The sequence below is a fragment of the Malania oleifera genome, chromosome 7 (genome assembly GCF_029873635.1).
Source record: "Malania oleifera isolate guangnan ecotype guangnan chromosome 7, ASM2987363v1, whole genome shotgun sequence".
NCBI lineage: Eukaryota > Viridiplantae > Streptophyta > Magnoliopsida > Santalales > Ximeniaceae > Malania > Malania oleifera.
The window spans coordinates 50,162,261-50,182,572 of NC_080423.1; positions in this window are offsets into that span (position 1 = coordinate 50,162,261).

Here is a 20,312-nt window from a genome sequence, read left to right on the forward strand (position 1 = left end):
TGGCTGCGCGTACTGAACGTAGGAAAGTTTGCAGGGGGGCGTGCCTGACATCTTCTCTTTCTTCTTCCTTCTTCTTTCTTCTTCTTCCTTCTTCTTTCTTCTTTCTTCTTCTTTTACTTTTCTTCTGTCAGTACTTTATATATATATATATATATATATCTTATCATATACTTATTATATATATATATATATATACATATATACATATATACATATATACATATATATATATATATATATTTATATATTATATTACCCATATATATATTTCTCTTATTTCAATTAGTTTTTTTTTTTAAATCCAATGTAAAAATATTTAATTTAATAACTAATTATTTAATTATTTAATTTATCTTAATTTAATTTAATTTCTTTAATTTTAATTTTATTTATTATTTTTTTCCAAATTATTTTAATCCTTTTAAATTTTTGGGTCTTTACACCCTCATTCAATGTAGTATCATGTATGTTTTAAATGATATAGAGACATGTTAGGTTACTAAAATCACACTTGGGGCCCATCTGCGGGTTCGGAGCGTGACAATATAGCAGTTTACAGAGCACGGTACCGTTGTGATACAATATAGACAGTGCAACCATACTTCTCAAATAGAGTATGGTGCAACCGATTATGCCCTCAGGTGGAGTTGTGAGCTCCCTGGCATCTGGACTAGATGGAGCGGACCTTTTGTGCTATAGGCATCCAGATATGCATACAGTTAGGCTAACACTGGAGGGCCAACCAGTGTTTAGCCCTACCTTCGGGCCGCACAACCCAATCATGAGGGGGTAAGTCATGACATATAGCCATCTAGGGGAATGTTTACAGATGTATAGTTATGTATAGTACGCACAGAAAGCAAAGATTACGTATTATAGTTAGAAGTACTTTTGAATAGATAACTCAAAAATTTTCATATCTATATGACTTAAGCATGTGCTATTATATAAATATTTCCTTGATGTATATAATATACAGTATTGATTAAATGATATGTTGTCAACTAACTCATATGCCACCACACTGGTGATAATATGTTTCTCCTTATTGAGAGGTTTCTCACCCCAGCATTATTAAACATTTTAGGTAATCTAGAGAGGCGAGTAGGGCCAACTCAGAGGTAGAGTTGGTGTAGAGTCAGCGTAGTTTTTGGGGTGAGTTTTGGGCTGGTTGTGGAGCGCACAATATTTTAGGATTTTTGGGAAAAGTTATGTATATATGTGTATGTCTACAGCTAGGTATATGGTACTCTGGTATTGTATTTTGGAATATGTTTGATATGTATGTACTTCTACTGCTTAGATGTTATATGAAATGCACAAGATACCACGGTCCCACTTCGGGTTGTGATGATGTCAGCTATGCTCATGCAAGGTATCAGGAATCATATATTAATGTAAAAAAGAAAAAAAGGGATGGAAATTTCAGGTCGTTACAATTTAGTATCAAAGCCTAGGTTGCTAGGTTTTGTAGACTATAGAGTGCAACGGAAAACAATACCAGAGTATAGGAATGGATCAGGACTTTAGTGAGTCAATGTTGGGGGCAAGAAGATAAGTATTTAGGGTTTTGTTTCGTGATCGGGGAGCAAAATTACTGTTGTGTTTTTTGTGTCTTTTCTGGGGAGACAATTTCAGAAAAGCCATAGTAAACTATGGTCGGGTTGTGTTTCTTAATTACTGGACTGAATATTAAATTAAGTGTAAGAACGATAGGTTAATTAGTGATATGAGATTTCAGGTAGATGAATATGTTAGTTATGTTATACGGACAGGGTCCTCAGATTATGTTTACTTTTCTTTTCAGGATGAACCCTAGAGGGAGTAGTGCTCATGCCAGTGGGGATGATGGGGTAGGCCCCTTTGGGGCAGGTGGTGGGGATTCAGACGCAATCTTACGTAGTGTGGCTTAGTAGGTTATGGCTGAGATTGCACGTAGTTCTAAAGAGCAAGGAGGACCATCGACGGAGTGAGGTTGTACTATTGAAAAGTTCATAAAGATGAATCCTCCGGCCTTTTCAGGAGGAGTCGATCCTGCAGTGGCTGAGAATTGGATGTAGGAGATCGAGAAAATACTGATGGTCCTTCATTGCACCGACGAGCAAAGGGTTCTTTATGCTGCCTATAAACTTACTGGTGAGGCCGAAAGGTGGTGGATGACTACGAGATTATTGGAGGAACGGAGACAGGTACCAGTAGCTATGACCTGGTGCCGATTTAAAGAAAACTTCTTTGACTGTTATTTTCCCACCACCATCAGGGAGGCGAAGGTAGCAAAATTTTTACGATTGACTCAGGAGAATCTTATAGTCCAGCAGTACGCATCGAAGTTTATTGAGCTGTCGCGCTTCGCCCCTTATATTGTTCCAGATGAGGTGAAAAAGGTTAGGATGTTTGAAAGGGGTTTAGGATGGGATATTTACAAACAAGTGGTGGTTTTAAAGCTGCAGGACTTCTTTGAGCTAGTTAACAAAGCCACTATGGAAGAGGAGAGCAAGCAAAAAGATGTAGGAGCACCGAGCTAGAGGGATTTGGGGACCTCGAGTCAGAGAAAGATGCTTGCATCTTCGGGATTTTAGGCAAGATCTAGAAGAGGCAATTGGAGGGGAATAAATTTGGCAGTGTTCAGAGGTAGAAGAGAGGAGATTACAAGTATTGGGGTGAGCAGGCATACCCTATTTGCTTCGTTTGTGGTAGGAGGCATACATAAGCATGTCTGTTGGGGAGTAATGTTTGCTACATTTGTGGAAGACCTGGACACGTAGCACGAGATTTTCAGTGGTCACAGAACAGAGCACCAACCCCCAGACAGATCCAGAGACATAATCAGGCACCCAGGGGTGGTGGCCAGTAGAGGAATGTAGCCCATACGAGGGTTTATGCTTTGACGCTGAGAGACGCCGAGACTGCCGCAAACGTCATGACAGGTACTTTTACGCTTTATCGTATAAAATTGTTTTTTTGTTCAGCACAGGTGCTACCCATTCATTTGTATCATCGGGTTATGCTAAATTATCTGGAATTGAGGCACAACTATTAGATGTAGAGTTGTTTGTTGTCATGCCGACTAGATCTGTTGTGAGGTGTAGAAAGGTATTTAAGAATTTTCCATTGGCCATTTAGGGGCAAGTACTACCAGTTGATCTCGTGGTACTAGACCTGCAGGGGTTTGACGTGATATTGGGTATGGACTGGTTGGTAGCTAATCATGTCAACACTGACAGACATCAGAAAGAAGTGATTTTCAGACCCCCCCCCCCCCAGGAGAATAGGAATTCAGATTCATGGGATCGTTTGTGCGTGCCCTACCGCAGTTAGTATTAGCTGTATAGGTGAGGAGGCTACTTCAGGGCGGTTGTTAGGGATTTGTAGCTTATGTAAAGGAGAAACTAGAGGGAGAATTAAAGCCTACTGATATTTCAGTGATTAGAGAATTTACAAATGTTTTTCCGAAGGAGTTACCTAGCTTACCACCTGATCGAGAGATAGAATTTGCAATTAATCTGCTTCCAAGGACGAAACCAATATCTAAAGCGCCTTACAGAATGGCTCCAGCAGAGTTAAAAGAGTTAAAAGATCAGTTGCAAGAGCTGTTAGAAAAAGGTTTTATCAGGCCTAGCATGCCGTGTAATGACCCGAAGAATAATGATATTTAAATAATAAAGAGGGAGGAAATGGAAACAGTAACAGAACGAGGCAACCAATTTCGTCGACAAAATTACATTTTGGAGGTGATAATTCCAAGAAATTTCCCAGGCCTCGTTAACGAACACAGGGGTTTTGTCGACGAGGGTTCTTCAGGATCTCGTCGATGAGAAGATACCGAGAGAGGATTTTTGGAAGTCTAAAATTCGTCGACGAGGGTGCAGGTTTGTCAACGAACTTTCTACAAGACTTGTCAATGAGGTGACGTGTCTCGTCGACGAATCTGGCTCTATAAATAGCTGAAAGTTGGATTTTTACGCAGAAAATTTATAGAAATTCACTCCCTCTCTCTCTCCTATGGCTCCACCTCCATCTCTCTTCGATTTCGGCCCCGTCGTTCATCGAATCGACGATCTGAAGCCACCACAACGCTCCTGGGGAAGTTCTCTTCAAGTCTACTGGAGCAGATCGTTGATGGGACGAAGTTGGATTTCATCCCAAATTCAGGGTAAGGTCTTTTAAGCAAAAGTTGGTTTAGTAGCAGTTGTAGGAAATGTAGTAGACGTAGAAATAATGATGTTTTGTTCTAGGATATATGGTTTTCAGGGTGTTGAGTGGAGAACCCTGCGGGTGTAGGACCCTTCAAACTATAGAGATTTTAGCAGGAATCGGGTAAGAGAAATACGCTATGCTAGGTAATACTAGTATGATTTCGGTATAAATTATATGTTTTAACCAGATTGTTATTTCACAGTAGGAATTTATACAATTTATCAAATACGTTTAAAATGTTTTAAATTTCTGTGTGGCATGAGAATATGGATATAGTACAGAAACATGTTTTTACAATATTTTAAGAATTATGTTTTACAGATTATACAGACAGAGAATATGTTTATAGTATTTTTAGTATACCATGATTAAACAGTTTTCAGTACCATGATATATAGGTTTACAGTTCATTTTAGAAATACAGTTGATACAGATTCAGTTTATTACAGCATCATGGTTAATACAGATATTACAGAATCTTGGTAAATAGATAGATTGTTTATAGTAATGTATTATTTAGTATCAGACCCTGATGGATCAGACAGCAGAGCACGATACCATTGCTATATACAGATATTCAGTATAGAGTGCAACCACCTATTCAGATAATAGGTGGTATGTAGGTCGATCAAATGCCCAGGAGTGGACAGGCTCCCCATCAGATATGGGTTGAGGAGGGCTGATCAGACTGATGGAGTATAATGGTTTATTCCCGGTTCGCCAGCCAGGGTAGATCCTGCCTTCGGGCCGCACAACTCTGTCATGAGGGGTTAAATCATGACATATAACCATCCAGGGAAGTTTTCAGCTATTATATGTATATACAGTTTTACAGTAATAGAGGGCATACTTATGTATGGTAGAAGTATTATGTATAGAAACCTAAAAATATAGTTATGTTAAGCAACATGGGATGATGGTTATTATATTATTTGTACTATATTGTAACTCATTTGCCACACACTAGCAATAGCATATTTTGTCTTATTGAGCTTTGGCTAATCCCATTACTTTTAACATTTTTCAGGTGATCCAAGAAGGCGGGCAAATCAGGCACGCAGATAGAGGGGCCTCAGTACTGCCCTGTCAGTAGAGTGAGTATTTTTTAGAGTATTTATGTATAGCCCTAGCCCAGTTGAGGGTACTTTGGGAAACAGTCTTATATATATATTTTGGGGACACATTTTAGCACTCTAGTATTGTATATTTTCTTGGTTGTGTTTATATGAATTCCACTTCTTGCTGCTTAGGTTGATGGGTTGGTTTGATCTAGTAGGTATTAGAGCATTATAAATTTTACAATATATATATATATATATATATATATATATATATAAACCCCAATTAAATAGTAGGTCATTACAATTTGGTATCAGAGCCTAGGTTGCTAGGTTCTGTAGACTTTAGAGTGCAACAGAAGCAAGACCAAAGTATAGGAAAGGATTCGAGGTTTGTTATGTGTCTGGGTATAGGACTACCATGGTGGTTTCTGTGTTTTTCTTAGGATGACGATTTCAAGAAAACCATAGTAAACTATGGTCAGGTCGTGTGTCTAAGTGACAAAACTAGTGATTGAGTTAAGGTCAGGGAAGGTAGTTAATTTTGAATTGGTATAGGATAGGTTTGTTTAGGAGATAAGGTGCTTAAGTGTGTTTCTTGTTTCAGGATGGACCCTGGAAGGAGTGGTACGAATGCTGGGGAGGATAGGCCAGGACCTTCCAGCATAGGTGGAGGAGATACTGACGTCGTACTATGCAGTGCCACCCAGCAAATGATGGCTGAGATGGTCAGGAGCTATAGGGAGTGTGGTTGTTCGATCGAATAGTTTACGCGGATGAAGCCCCCATCCTTTGCTGGAGGAGATGACCTAATTGTAGCTGAGAATTGGGTCTAGGACATCGAAGAGACATTCGCAGTGTTTCCTTGTTCGGATGAGCAAAAGGTAGTGTTTGCAGCATTTAAGCTGACAGGGGAGGCGAAGCGCTGGTGGAGATCAACGCGACTAATAGAGGAGTAGAGGCCGGTTCTAGTGCCAGTGACTTGGGATCGATTCAAGGAGCTGTTCTTTGAGTGGTATTTCCCTACTATCATTTGGAGTGTGAAGGCAACAGAGTTTATGCATTTGGTACAGAGGCAGATGACTGTATCCCAGTACGCAGCTTGGTTTATCGAGTTGTCACGTTTTGCTCCACATCTGGCATCTGATGAAGAGAAAAAGGCAAGGAAATTTGAGATGGGACTGAGGCAGAATTTGTTTAAGCTAGTGATTGGCTTCAGAGCTCAGACATTTATGGAGGTTGTAGACAGAACTGCGATCATAGAGTATGGTATACAAAGAGGTATAGCGGCTTAGAGTTAAAGGAAAAGGCCTACGCCTCAAGGCTTTTAGGCTGGCTCCAGTAGGGGTCCATGCAGAGGAGGTCATAATAGGGGAGATCAGAGGTAGATTACAGGACCTCATGGGAATCAAGGTGCGTTGAATGTCCCGGTATGTCAGATGTGCAGGAGACGTCATTTGGGGGAGTGCCTGGCAGGGAGAGGCGTATGCTACCGTTGTGGGAGACCCAGCCATATGGCACATGCATGCCCAAGGCCGCAGGACCAAGTTCCAACTCCCAGACCCTATTAGGGAGGACATCAGGTAGCTCGGGGAGGATATTAGGCTCCTCGTGGAGGCCAGCAGAGGAATATAGCCCTAACGCAAGTTTAGCTCTGACGCCAAATAATGCTGAGACTGCTATGGATGTGGTGACAGGTACTTTTACTATTTTATCACATTCCGTTATTATTTTATTTGATTCAGGTGCTACTCATTCCTTTGTATTTGCATCGTATGTTAAATTATATGGAAGTGAGACTCAGTTATTAGATAGAGAACTATCAATAGCTACACCATCTAGGTCAGTGTTGAGATGTCAGAGGGTGCTCAGAGGGTATCCTATAGGAATTCATAGGAAAGTGCTACCAGCAGACCTGATTGTGTTTGAAATGTGTGGGTTTGATGTAATACTGGGTATGGATTGGTTGGCAACTAATCATGCCAGTATTGATTGTCATCAGAAATAAGTAGTTTTCAGAACCCCTGGTAAGCAAGAATTCAGGTTTGTTGGTTCGCGTGTACATGCTCCGTTACAAATAGTATCAGCTGTATAGGTTAGCAGATTACTCCAGGATGGAAGTCAAAGGTTTGTAGCTTTTGTAAATTAAGTATCAGAGAATGAATCGAAGCTTGGTAGTACCCCGGTCATACGAGAATTTATAGATGTTTTTCCAGAGGAGCTACCAGGGTTGCCTCCCGAACGCGAGATGGACTTTCCTATAGGTTTACCTCCAGGGACATCACCGATTTCTAAGGTTCCTTATCGTATGGCTCCTGCTGAATTAGGAGAATTGAAGAATTAGTTGCAAGATTTGTTGGATAAGGGATTTATACGACCCAGTGTATCGCTATGAGGAGCTCCAGTATTGTTCGTGAAGAAGAAAAATGGGACTATAAGGATGTGTATTGATTACATGGAAATCAACAAGGTTACTATTAATAATAAATATCCTCTAGCCCGTATCGATGATTTGTTTGATCAGCTCTAGGGTACACGCGTGTATTCCAAGATCGACCTCAGATCAGAGTATCATCAAGTGAGAGTAAAGGTAGAGAACGTTGCAAAGACAGCCTTCAAGACCAGGTACGGGCATTATGAATTTCTCGTTATGCCTTTTGGCCTAACTAATGCCCTAGCTATTTTCATGGACTTGATGAATAAGGTCTTTCACCAGTATCTAGATCAGTTTGTAGTGGTTTTTATTGATGATATACTGGTGTACTCGAAGAATTTCGAGGATGATGAGGAGCATTTGAGGCAGGTACTGCAGACACTCAAGAAGGAGAAGTTTTACGCCAAGTTTAGTAAGTGTGAGTTCTAGCTTAAGAAGGTTGCATTTTTAGGTCATGTGATCTCAAGAGACGGTATATCAGTGGATCCCAGCAAGATTGACGCAGTGGTGAATTGGGCTAGGCCGAGGAATGTGCAGGAAGTCAGGAGTTTCTTGGGACTTGCAGGTTATTACCGTCGATTTGTGGAAGGATTCTCAACCCTATCAGGACCTCTCATGCATTTAACAAGGAAAAATGCCAGATTTGTGTGGGATGAAGAATGCAAGTAGAGTTTTCAGGAATTAAAGTAGCGGCTCATCACTGCACTAGTACTGATGATTCCATCAGGAGGTGATGGTTATGTGATTTACAATTACGCATCTTTGAGAGGACTCGGGTGTGTACTGATGCAGCATGGTAGGGTGATGGCGTATGCGTCCAGGCAGTTAAAAGAATATAAAAAGAACTACCCTACTCACGATCTGTAATTGGCTATGGTTGTACATACGCTGAAGATCTGGAGACATTACTTATATGATGAGAAATTTGAAATATTTTCTGATCGTAAGAGCCTAAAGTACATCTTCACACATAAAGAGTTGAATATGCGCCAAAGGAGATGGTTAGAACTCATTAAGGATTACAACTGCACCATCAGTTACCACCTAGGTAAAGCAAATGTGGTGGTTGATGCTTTGAGCCGTAAATCAGAAAATACAGCACAGCTAGCTACAGTAGTTCAGCACCTAATTCAAATGGACTTGGAAAGGCTCGGTGTGGAATTAGTAGCAGATGATCCTCAATAACTTATTGCTAGTCTGGTTATACAGCCTACAATTTGTGAAAGGATTAAAGCCGCTCAGGGGAATGATCCAAAATTGGCAGAAGTGATAGCCAAAATACAGGATGGTCAGGGAGAAGAATTTAGCATTTCTGATGATGTGGCTTTGAGATTTTGCACCAGATTGAGTGTGCCTACAGATGACAGCATCAGGAGGACCATTTTAGAAGAGGCACACATATCTTTATACACTGTTCATCCCAGCAGTACGAAAAATGTATAGGGATCTGTGGGAATATTTCTGGTGGAGTGACATGAAGAGGGAAATAGTAGAATTTGTGTGGTAGTGTTTGACATGGCAGTAGGTTAAGGTTGAGCACCAGAGGCCGGCTGGTCAGTTGCAGCCACTTTTTATTCCCGAATGGAAGTGGGACCACGTATCCATGGATTTTGTTATTGGGTTACCGTCGGTGCTGCATGGTCAAAATGTCATCTGGGTAATTGTTAATAGGTTGACGAAGACAGCGCACTTTCTGCCCATTAAGGTTAACTACCCTATGATCAGGTTAGAAGAGATTTACATACAGGAGATTGTTCGACCCCATGGAGTGCCGGTATCCATAGTCTCGAACCGTGATCTACGTTTTACATCACGGTTCTGGAGGAGTTTGTAGGAGGCATTGGGGACTCAACTAGCATTCAGCACCGCTTTCCATCCTCATACAGACGGTTAGACAGAAAGAACTATTCAGATACTTGAGGATATGTTACGAGGGTGTGTATTGGATTTTGGGGGTAGCTGGACTCAGTATATGCCATTGGTGGAATTTGCCTACAACAACAGCTACCAGACTAGCATTGGCATGGCTCCTTATGAGGCACTTTATGGTAGAAAGTGTCGTTCCCCTTTATATTGGAGTGAGCTGGGTGAGAGGCGAGTTTTGGGGCCAGAGATAGTTCAACATGCGTACAATAAAGTCTGACTCATTCAAGATTGAATCAGTGCAGTATAGAGTCAGCAGAAAAGCTGCACAAATACTCATAGCCGAGAACTGGAATTTGAGGTGGGTGATCATGTATTTCTAAAAATCGCACCGTTGAAAGGAATTATGAGGTTTGGGAAGAAGGGTAAGATGAACCCTAGGTTCATTGGCCCATTTGAGATACTCGAGAAGATTGGGTTAGTTGCTTATTGGCTGGCTTTACCACCATCTTTATTCAGGATTCACGACGTATTTCATGTTTTTATGTTAAGGAAATACATCCCAGATCCTTCTCATACCATCAGCTATGTAGAATTGGAACTCAGGGATGATCTAGCATATGAGGAAGCTCTAGTACAAATCTTAGATAGAAAAGAACACGAATTATGTAATAAAAAGATACCACTAGTAATAGTCCTATGGAGGAATCATACGATAGAAGAAGCCTCATGGGAGTTTGAATATAAGATTAGACAAAAATATCCCCACTTGTTTAGTGAATATGACACTAATGTATAAATAAGGTAATAGTAATTTTATTTTGTTTAAACAGTGGAATTGTAATGTAGTGTATAGGATAGGTAGTATTTTGGTTTTGGGGGAATTTTATTTAATACTTGTAATCTCCCAGAACTACCCATGTAACCATGGTATTCCTTCGCCATAAGTGAGGTCAGGTAAAAAAATAAGTAGACCGTTTTGCCTTTAAGGGATGATGAGCTATATGAATAGTAAATTTCGAAGACGAAATTTTATAAGGAGAAGAGAATGTAACGACCCGAAGAATAATGATATTTAAATAATAAAGAGGGAGGAAAATGGAAACAGTAACAGAAGAAGGTAGTCGATTTCGTTGACGAAATTGCATTTTGGAGGTGATAATTCCAAGAAATTTCCCATGCCTCGTCGATGAACACAGGGGTTTCGTCGACGAGGGTTCTTCAGGATCTCGTCGATGAAGTTTCGTCTCGTCGATGAGAAGATACCGAGAAAGGATTTTTGGAAGTCTGAAATTCTTCGACGAGGGTGCAGGTTCATCGACGAACTTTCTACAGGATTTGTCGACGAGGTGACGTGTCTCGTCGATGAATCTGGCTCTATGAATAACTGAAAGTTGGATTTTTACGCAGAAAATTTATAGAAATTCACTCCCTCTCTCTCTTCTATGGCTCCACCTCCATCTCTCTTCGATTTTGGCCCCGTCGTTCGTCGAATCGACGATTTGAGGCCACCACGACGCTCTTGGGGAAGTTCTCTCCAAGTCTGCTGGAGCAGATCGTTGATGGGACGAAGTTGGATTTCATCCCAAATTTAGGGTAAGGTCTTTTAAGCAAAATTTGGTTTAGTAGCAGCTGTAGGAAATGTAGTAAATGTAGAAATAATGATGTTTTGTTTTGAGATATATGGTTTTCAGGGTGTTGAGTGGAGAACCCTGCGGGTGTAGGACCCTTCATAGTAGAGAGATTTTAGCAGGAATCAGGTAAGAGAAATACGCTATGCTAGATAATACTAGTATGATTTCAGTATAAATTATATGTTTTTACCAGATTATTATTTCACAGGAGGAATTTATACAGTTTATCAAATACGTTTAAAATGTTTTAAATTTTTGTGTGGCATGAGAATATGGATATAGTACAGAAACATGTTTTTACAGTATTTTCAGGATTATGTTTTACAGATTATACAGACAGGGAATATGTTTTATAGTATTTTCATAATATTATGATTAAATAGTTTTTAATACCATGACATACAGTTTTACAGTTCATTTTAGAAATACAGTTGATACAGATACAATTTATCACAGCGTCATGGTTAATACAGATATTACAGAATCATGGTAAACAGATAGATTATATATAGTAATGTATTATTTAGTATCAGACCCTAATGGATCAAACAGTAGAGCACGGTACCGTTGCTATATACAGATATTCAGTATAGAGTGCAACCACCTATTCAGATAATAGGTGGTATGTAGGTCGATCAAATGCCCAGGAGCGGACAAGCTCCCCATCAGATATGGGTTAAGGAGGGCTGATCAGACTGATGGAGTATAGTGGTTTATTCCTGGTTGGCTAGCCAGGGTAGATCCCGCCTTCGGGCCGCACAACCCTGTCATGAAGGGTTAAATCATGACATACAACCATCCAGGGAAGTTTTCAGCTATTATATGTATATACAGTTTTACAGTAATAGAGGGCGTACTTATGTATGGTAGAAGTATTATGTATAGAAACCTAAAAATATAGTTATGTTAAGCAACATGGGATGATGGTTATTATATTATTTGTACTATATTTTTAGATTTAGTTATATGCGTTTATATAAAAACAGATCTTCTCAGTATTGTAACTCATTTGCCACACACTAGCAATAGCATATTTCATCTTACTGAGTTTTGGCTCATCCCATTACTTTAATATTTTTCAGGTGATCAGACTCGCAGATAGAGGGGCCTCAGTACTGCCTTGTTAGTAGAGTGAGTATTTTTTAAAGTATTTATGTATAGCTCTAGCCCAGTTGAGGGTACTTTGGGAAACAGTCTTATATGTATATTTCGGGGACACATTTTAGCACTCTGGTATTGTATATTTTCTTGGTTGTGTTTATATGAATTCCGCTTCTTGCTGCTTAGGTTGATGGATTGGTTTGATCTAGTAGGTATTAGAGCATTGTAAATTTTACAGTATATATATAATGCCTATTAAATAGTCGGTCGTTACATGTCGCCTTGGGGAGCACTTGTTTTATTCGTAAAGAAGAAGGATGAGACCATAAGGATGTGCATTGATTACAGAGAAATAAACACAGTGACGATAAAGAATAAATATCCTCTTCCCATAATCGAAGATCTATTTGATCAGCTCTAGGGGACTCAAGTCTACTCCAAGATTGATCTCTCGTCAGGTTATCACCAGGAGAGAGTTAAAGCAAACGACGTTCCAAAGATGACTTTTAGGACCTGTTATGGGAATTACGAGTTCTTCGTTATGCCATTTGGTCTGACAAATGCAACATTAGCATTTATGGACTTGATGAATCGGGTGTTCCATCAGTATCTAAACCAGTTTGTGGTGGTTTTTATAGATGATATGCTGGTCTATTCGAAGAGTTTTGAGGAGCATGAACATCATGTAATGCTGGTGTTGCAGGTTTTGAGGGAAAGAAAGTTGTACGCAAAATTCAAGAAATGTGAATTCTAGTTAAGGCAAGTCGTTTTTCTAGGGCATGTGATATCTGGGAATGGTATAACAGTTGACCTAGGCAAGATAAAGGCAGTGGTAGATTAGGCAAAGTTGAGAAATGTTCAAGAAATTAGGAGTTTTCTAGGACTAGCAAGGTATTACCAACACTTTGTGGATGGGTTTTTCAAACTGTCAAGTCCCTTGACATAGCTCACGAGAAAAAATGCGAGGTTTGAATGGTCTGATGAATGCAAGTAAAGTTTTCAGGAGTTGAAACAGAGGTTGGTTACTGCCCCGATATTAGCTATTCCATCAGGAGAGGATGAATTTATTATTTACAGTGATGCGTCTCATAGGGGCTCAGGTGCATGTTGATGCAGCACGGGAGAGTTATTGCTTATGCATCTAGGCAAATTAAAGAATATGAGAAGAACTATCCTGTGCATGATTTAGAGCTGGCTGCAGTGGTGTATGCCCTTAAGATCTAGAGGCACTATCTTTACAGAGGAAAATGTGAAATATTCACGAACCACAAAAGTTTGAAATATTTATTTACTCAGAAAGAACTTAATATAAGGCAAAGAAGATGACTGTAACTCATTAAAGATTATGACTGCACTATTAACTACTTCCCAAGGAAAGCAAATGTGGTAGCTGATGCATTGAGCCAAAAATCAGTGGGAGCAGTATTGTCAACAGTGGAGATTCAGCACCATATCTAGATGGATTTGGAGAGGTTAGGCGTGAAGCTGATAGAGGGTGATCACCGGGAATTCATTGCCAACCTGGTGATTCAACCTACTTTGTAAGAAAGAATTAAAGCCGCCTAGAGGAGTGATCCAGAATAAGCAGAATTGATGGATAAAGTACATGACAGACGGGAGGAAGAGTTTAGTATTTCAGATGATGAAACTTTGAGGTTTCGTGCTAGACTATGCGTTCCTGCAAACGTCAAGATTAGGAGGATGATTTTAGAGGAGGCTCATAAGTCCCTTTACACTGTGCATCCGGGTAGCATGAAAATGTATCGGGATTTACGGGAATCCTTCTAGTGGAGCTGCATGAAGAGGGAGATTGTTGGATTCGTGAAATAGTGCTTGACGTGCTAGCAGATAAAGGCTGAGCACCAGAGATCGGTAGGGCAGATGCAACCACTTTATATCTCTGAGTGGAAATGAGATCATGTTTCTATGGACTTTGTGACAGGGCTACCGCCAGCGTGGTAGGGACAAAACGCTATATGGGTGGTCGTAGATCGGTTAACGAAGACCACTCACTTTATCCCTATCAAAGTCAACTAATCTATAGACAAACTGGTAAAGTTATACATTCAGGAGATAGTGCGCTCTCATGGTGTGCCAGTATCTATAGTCTCAGACCAAGACCCCTAATTTACTTCGCGGTTTTGGAGGAGCTTTTAGGAGGCTATGGGGTCGCAATTAGCATTCAACACTTCTTTTCATCCTTAGACAGATGGGCAGACAGGGAGGACGATCCAAATACTTGAAGATATGCTACAAACGTGTGTGCTGGATTTCGGGGGCAGTTGGACCCAGTATTTGTCATTGGTTGAGTTTGCGTACAATAACAGCTATTAGACCAGCATTGGGATGGCACCGTATGAGGCTTTATATGGTAGGAGGTGTCATTCTCCATTATACTGGGATGAAGTGGGAGAAAGGCGAGTATTGGGACCAGAGTTGGTACAGTAGGCATACGATAAAGTTTGGCTTATTAAAGACAGAATCAGTGCAACTCAGAGTCGGTAGAAAAGTTACACGGATACTCGCCTCTGGGAATTAGAGTTTGAAGTGGGAGATCAGGTATTTTTAAGGTAGCTCCACTGAGAGGAGTTATGAGATTTGAGAAAAAGGGTAAGCTAAGCCCTAGGTACATTGTCCCATTTGAGATACTTGAGAGAGTGGGGTCAGTTGCCTACGGGCTAGTTCTACCACCAGTTCTATCTAGAATTCATGACGTATTTCATGCTTCTACGTTGAGAAAATACGTTCCAGACCCTTCCCACGTGATAAGTTATGTGGAGATAGAGCTCAGAGAGTCACTGTCATATAAGGAAGCACTAGTACAGATCCTAGACAGGAAGAAGTAGAAATTATGTACCAAGAAAATTCAATTAGTAAAAGTCCTGTGGAAAAATCATGCCATAGAGGTAGTTTCGTGGGAGTTTGAGGAGGAAATCAGACAAAAATACCCACACTTGTTTAATGGGATACAGTAATAGTCAGTATGGTTAAAATAATGACAATTTTATTGTAATCAGTACAAAATGATAAATGTATAGTTGTATTTTAGGTTATAGGGTAGGTAATGTTTTGGTTTTGGGAGAAGTTTTTTTTTACGGGTATAATTGTAATCTCTCATAACTACTTTTGTAACCACGGTATTCCCCCGCCATAAGTGAGGGTAATTAATAAAATAAGTAGTCCGTTTTCCTCAATGGATGGTGTTCAATACGGATAGCAAATTTTGAGGACGAAATTTTATAAGCAAGGGAGAATGTAGAGATTCGAAGAATTATAGTAATTAAATAATAAAAGAAAAGAGAGGAAAAGGAAAATTTAAAAAAAGGACTCACAAGGTTTCGTCGACGAATGCAGGGCACTCGTCGACGAGCATCCTTTTTGGGATCGTCGACGTGGACACGTATTTTATCTACAAGAACTTACCGAGAGGGGTTTAGCAGAGCCTGAAGTTCGTCAACAAGGGTTACGAGTTTGTCGACGAACTCCCTTCATGGACTCGTTGACGAGGTGACGTGTCTCATCAATGAATCTAAGTTTATAAATATGCTTAACTCAGCTTTTCTAGCGAGAAATTCATGCAAAAAATCCTCTCTCTCTCTCTAAAACCTATCCCTCTCTCATTCTCTCTACGATTCTGGCTTCGTTCTTCACCGGTTCGACGATCGGAAGCCGCCACGGTACTCCTGAGAAGATTCTCTTCAAGTCTGCTGGAGTAGATTGTTGGTTAGGCCAACTTGAGCATCATCCCAAAACTAGGGTAAGTTGAATATTTGGGTATTTTTAGTATTATTAAGCTTATCTGAGTTTAGATTTTGTGTTGTATGAAAATATACTGGTATTTTGTGGAGTAAAACTGAGGTATTATGCTTTCAGGATTAGGGTGTTTTTGGGACCCTGCACATATGGGTTGAGGACCCTAGCGGGTATATTTCCAGGAGTTCAGGTAAATTATAGTTTAGAAATGCTGAATATGTGGAGTTGGGGAAAATAAGAATGTGATAATTATTATGGTAAATTCAGTTGTATGACTGGAAATTATGTGGGTTTTATTCTATGGAGTTGAAAATTATGAATGCCATATGCGTAAGATTGTTAAATAGTAGCTAGAGACAGGCAAGGGGAATACATGTTATGCCAGCATTATTAGACATGTTATCAGTATATTATAGTATTTGATCAGAGAATGAAAATTATACAGTTTTATAGAACATATTTATAAAGTTTTATTGAATTGTGTGGTATAAGGAATACTGGAATATTATAGAGTATGTTATACAGTTTTATAGAAGCATGATTATATAGCCTACAGAGTTATGAAACATAGCTTATACAATTTTATATATAGAGCTACAACCATAACATAATTATACAAAAATACAGTTTATATGGTATACACTATTTTACAGAATCATGCTTATTTAGTATTTTACAGAATTATGATTACGTAGTATATTTCAGAGCATAATTGTATAGTATTTTACGGAGTGATTATACAGTGTTTTATTACTATGATATATAGAATATAGAACCATGATTATATAGAATTTTATAAAATCATGATATATAGAATATAGAACCATGATTGTACAAAATTTTATAGAATCATGATATATAGAATATAGAACCATGATATACAAAAGTACAGATTATACAAAATATAGAACCATGATATATAGAAATACAGATTATACAGAATATAGAGCCATGACATACAAAATACAAAATTACAATTACAGCCTTACAAAATATATAGATTTACAGATATACAGTTATTACAACGTCATGGTTATACAGTTGATATAGAATCATGGTTATACAGAAATATAGAATCATGGTAAAATATTTAGGCTTATATATAAATATTATTATACAATATTAGACCCCGATGGAATACATCAGTTTACAGAGCACGACACCATTGCGATACTGTATAGACAGTGCAACCATACGTCTCAAATAGAGTATGGATTGTGCCCTCAAGTAGAGTTGTGAGCTCCCTGGCGTCCGGACCAGGTGGAGTGGGCCTTTCGTGCTATAAGTATCCAGATATGCATACAGTTAGGCTAGCACTAGAGGGCCAACCAGTGCTTAGCCCTGCCTTCGGGCTACACAACCCAGTCATGAAGGGGTAAGTCATGACATATAGTAATACAGAGGGAAGTTTACAGATATATAGTTATGTATATTACACACAGAAAGCAAAGATTATGTATTATAGTTAGAAGTACTTTTGAATAGATAACTCAAAAATTTTCATATTCTATATAACTTAAGCATGTGCTATTAAACAGATGTTTTCTTGATGTATATAATATACAGTATTGATTAAATGATATGTTACTAACTAACGCATATGCCACACACTGGTGATAACATGTTTCTCCTTATTGAGAGGTGTCTCACCCCAGCATTATTAAACATTTCAGGTAATCTAAAGAGGCGAGCAGGGACGACTCAGATGTAGAGTTAGTGTAGAGTCGGCGTAGTTTTTGGGGTGAATTTTGGGCTGTTTTTGGAGCCCACGGTATTTTAGGATTTTTGGGAAAAGTTATGTATATATGTGTGTATGTGTACAACTAAGAATATGGTACTCTGGTATTGTATTTTGGAATATGTTGGATATGTATGTACTTATGCTGCTTAGGTGTTATATGAAATGCACAGGATACCACGGTCCAACTTCGGGCCGTGATGATGTTAGCTATGCTCATACAAGGTATCAGGAATCATATATTAATATAGAAAAGAAAAAAAAATGGATGAAAATTTCAGGTCGTTACACCAACAATTAGGGTACTTATTCTTCCTCCAACTAGGGAGTTGGCTATGCAGTAAGTGTTGTCATTCTTTTTATCTCTCCCTATCTCCCTCTCACACTTATGTCAGAGTCAGATCACACATGCTCACGAGGGTCGAAGGTGCTATTTTCTTTCTTACTCCAACCAGGGTCGAAGGGGCTATTTTTTATAACTATTTCATAGCAGAAGTAAATAATCCTTAAATATTTTTTATTATCAGAGTATTAATTAACTTCATTACAAATTTATCTCTTATGTTTAAAATTAACATTCTTAGAAATTCTAAATTACACAATCATAATCAACTGGTATTATATTAATTTTTATTCTAAATTACTCTTTCTATTCCCGCCACGCGTTTGCTACGCTTGATTTTTTGTACACTCTTCAAGAATTATCTATAATGTAAAATATTGATTGAGGTGAGACGACACTCAGTAAGTAAGAAATATTATTATTAGTGCATGGCAAAGATGAGCTTTCATAGTATTATAATTTAGTGAAAAGACATTTAATATTGTAACTTCAAAACTGCATTTAAAATAAAATAAAATTTAAAAATTACTGCATAAAATTTTTTACCATCAACTATAACAGTAAAATTTTATAACCCTATACTGTAATTGTTAAATTGAACTTGTTAACTTTAAATTGTAACTATAATACTTAATTTTATATATACATCTTTTTTTGTACCGTAAAAACCTCTTTTAAGCTTGTTAACTGTAAATCATGTTAACTGCAATCCAAAAACTAGATTTAGCTGCCTGGCCGACCAAACTAAATCAAACTGTAACTATAAGTGAGATTTTCCCTATTAAGTCCTGATCTGAAACCAAGTATGCACTCAGGATAAATTCACTGCTATATAAAATTATTTTGTAAACAACGTGGGTACATTCTATAAATTGTTAATTGTAAGTTATGGTACCGAACAACTATAATTCTGTGATCTTTGAGCCATAAGAGGTTTTAAAAACATACTATTTTATAATTTAAATAATTTACATCATAAAACTGTTATATATAATTTATGTAATAAAATGAACAGTATCAAAAAATTCTCCCTCCACTACTAATTCTTTCACTCACTTTTCATTCTCTTCATCTGAAATTTTTTTCATGTAAATGATGCTGTGAAATTTCAATAGAATGATTTCTTATTTACAAGGAAATGGGAAGGCAAGAGATGAGGATCGCGGGAGAAGGAAAGAGAGGGGGAGACATGGGGGCATGCATGGAGAAACATGGGAAGCTCTCTCTCTTGCTGACATTTTTTGTTTAATTTTTATTTTGGGTAGGGGATGGTAGTGTGTGTATATATAAACATGTATATATATAGGATAAGGTCCATTGACAAAGAAGATATAATGGTGGGCAAATTTTATTTTATTTTTAAATAAAATTTTATTATTAGAATATATATTATATATATATATATATCTATATAACAATATCTTTTTTCTCCAGTTCTCACTCTCTCTCTTATTTCCTCCATTCATCAGCCACCTTCTTTAACTTTTTTTTTAATTCTTATCATAATCTTATAATTATATATATATATATATATATATAAATATATTAATATCTATCTTGAATTGGGAGGGGGAATTGATGGGAGCTGATAGCTCCTATCTTTTTCCCTTCCCTCATTTATTATTATTTGTATAAAATATTATATATATATATATATATATATCTTTTATTATCATTATTTTTTTATGTAAAATGTTATAACTTTATTATTTTTATTAAATAATGCGTGAAGACCGTAAATGAGAATCATTTTTAAATAAAAATATCATATTATTATTATTATTATTATTATTATTATTATATAAAGTATAAAATGTGTGAATATACATGTGATGTTGTAGTGATTGAAATTGGTATATGTTTTCAATAAAAATATTATTTTATTCATAGTGGTACGTATTAATAATTATATATGGGTAATGAAGCTTTCAATAAATTTTTACATATATAGCATGTATGGTGGCATGCATGGTGGGGAATGGGTGACATTATTTTTATATACATATACATTGTATTAATATATTTTTATATAACAATGCGCATGAAACCTATGAAAATAATCACGTATAAACACACACACACATATTTATATGAATGTATATTATATATTCGTATAACTGAAAAGGGAGAGAGACGACTATGCATTTAATTGAATTGGGGATGTATAATTGCAATTGTATTATTGGATGGG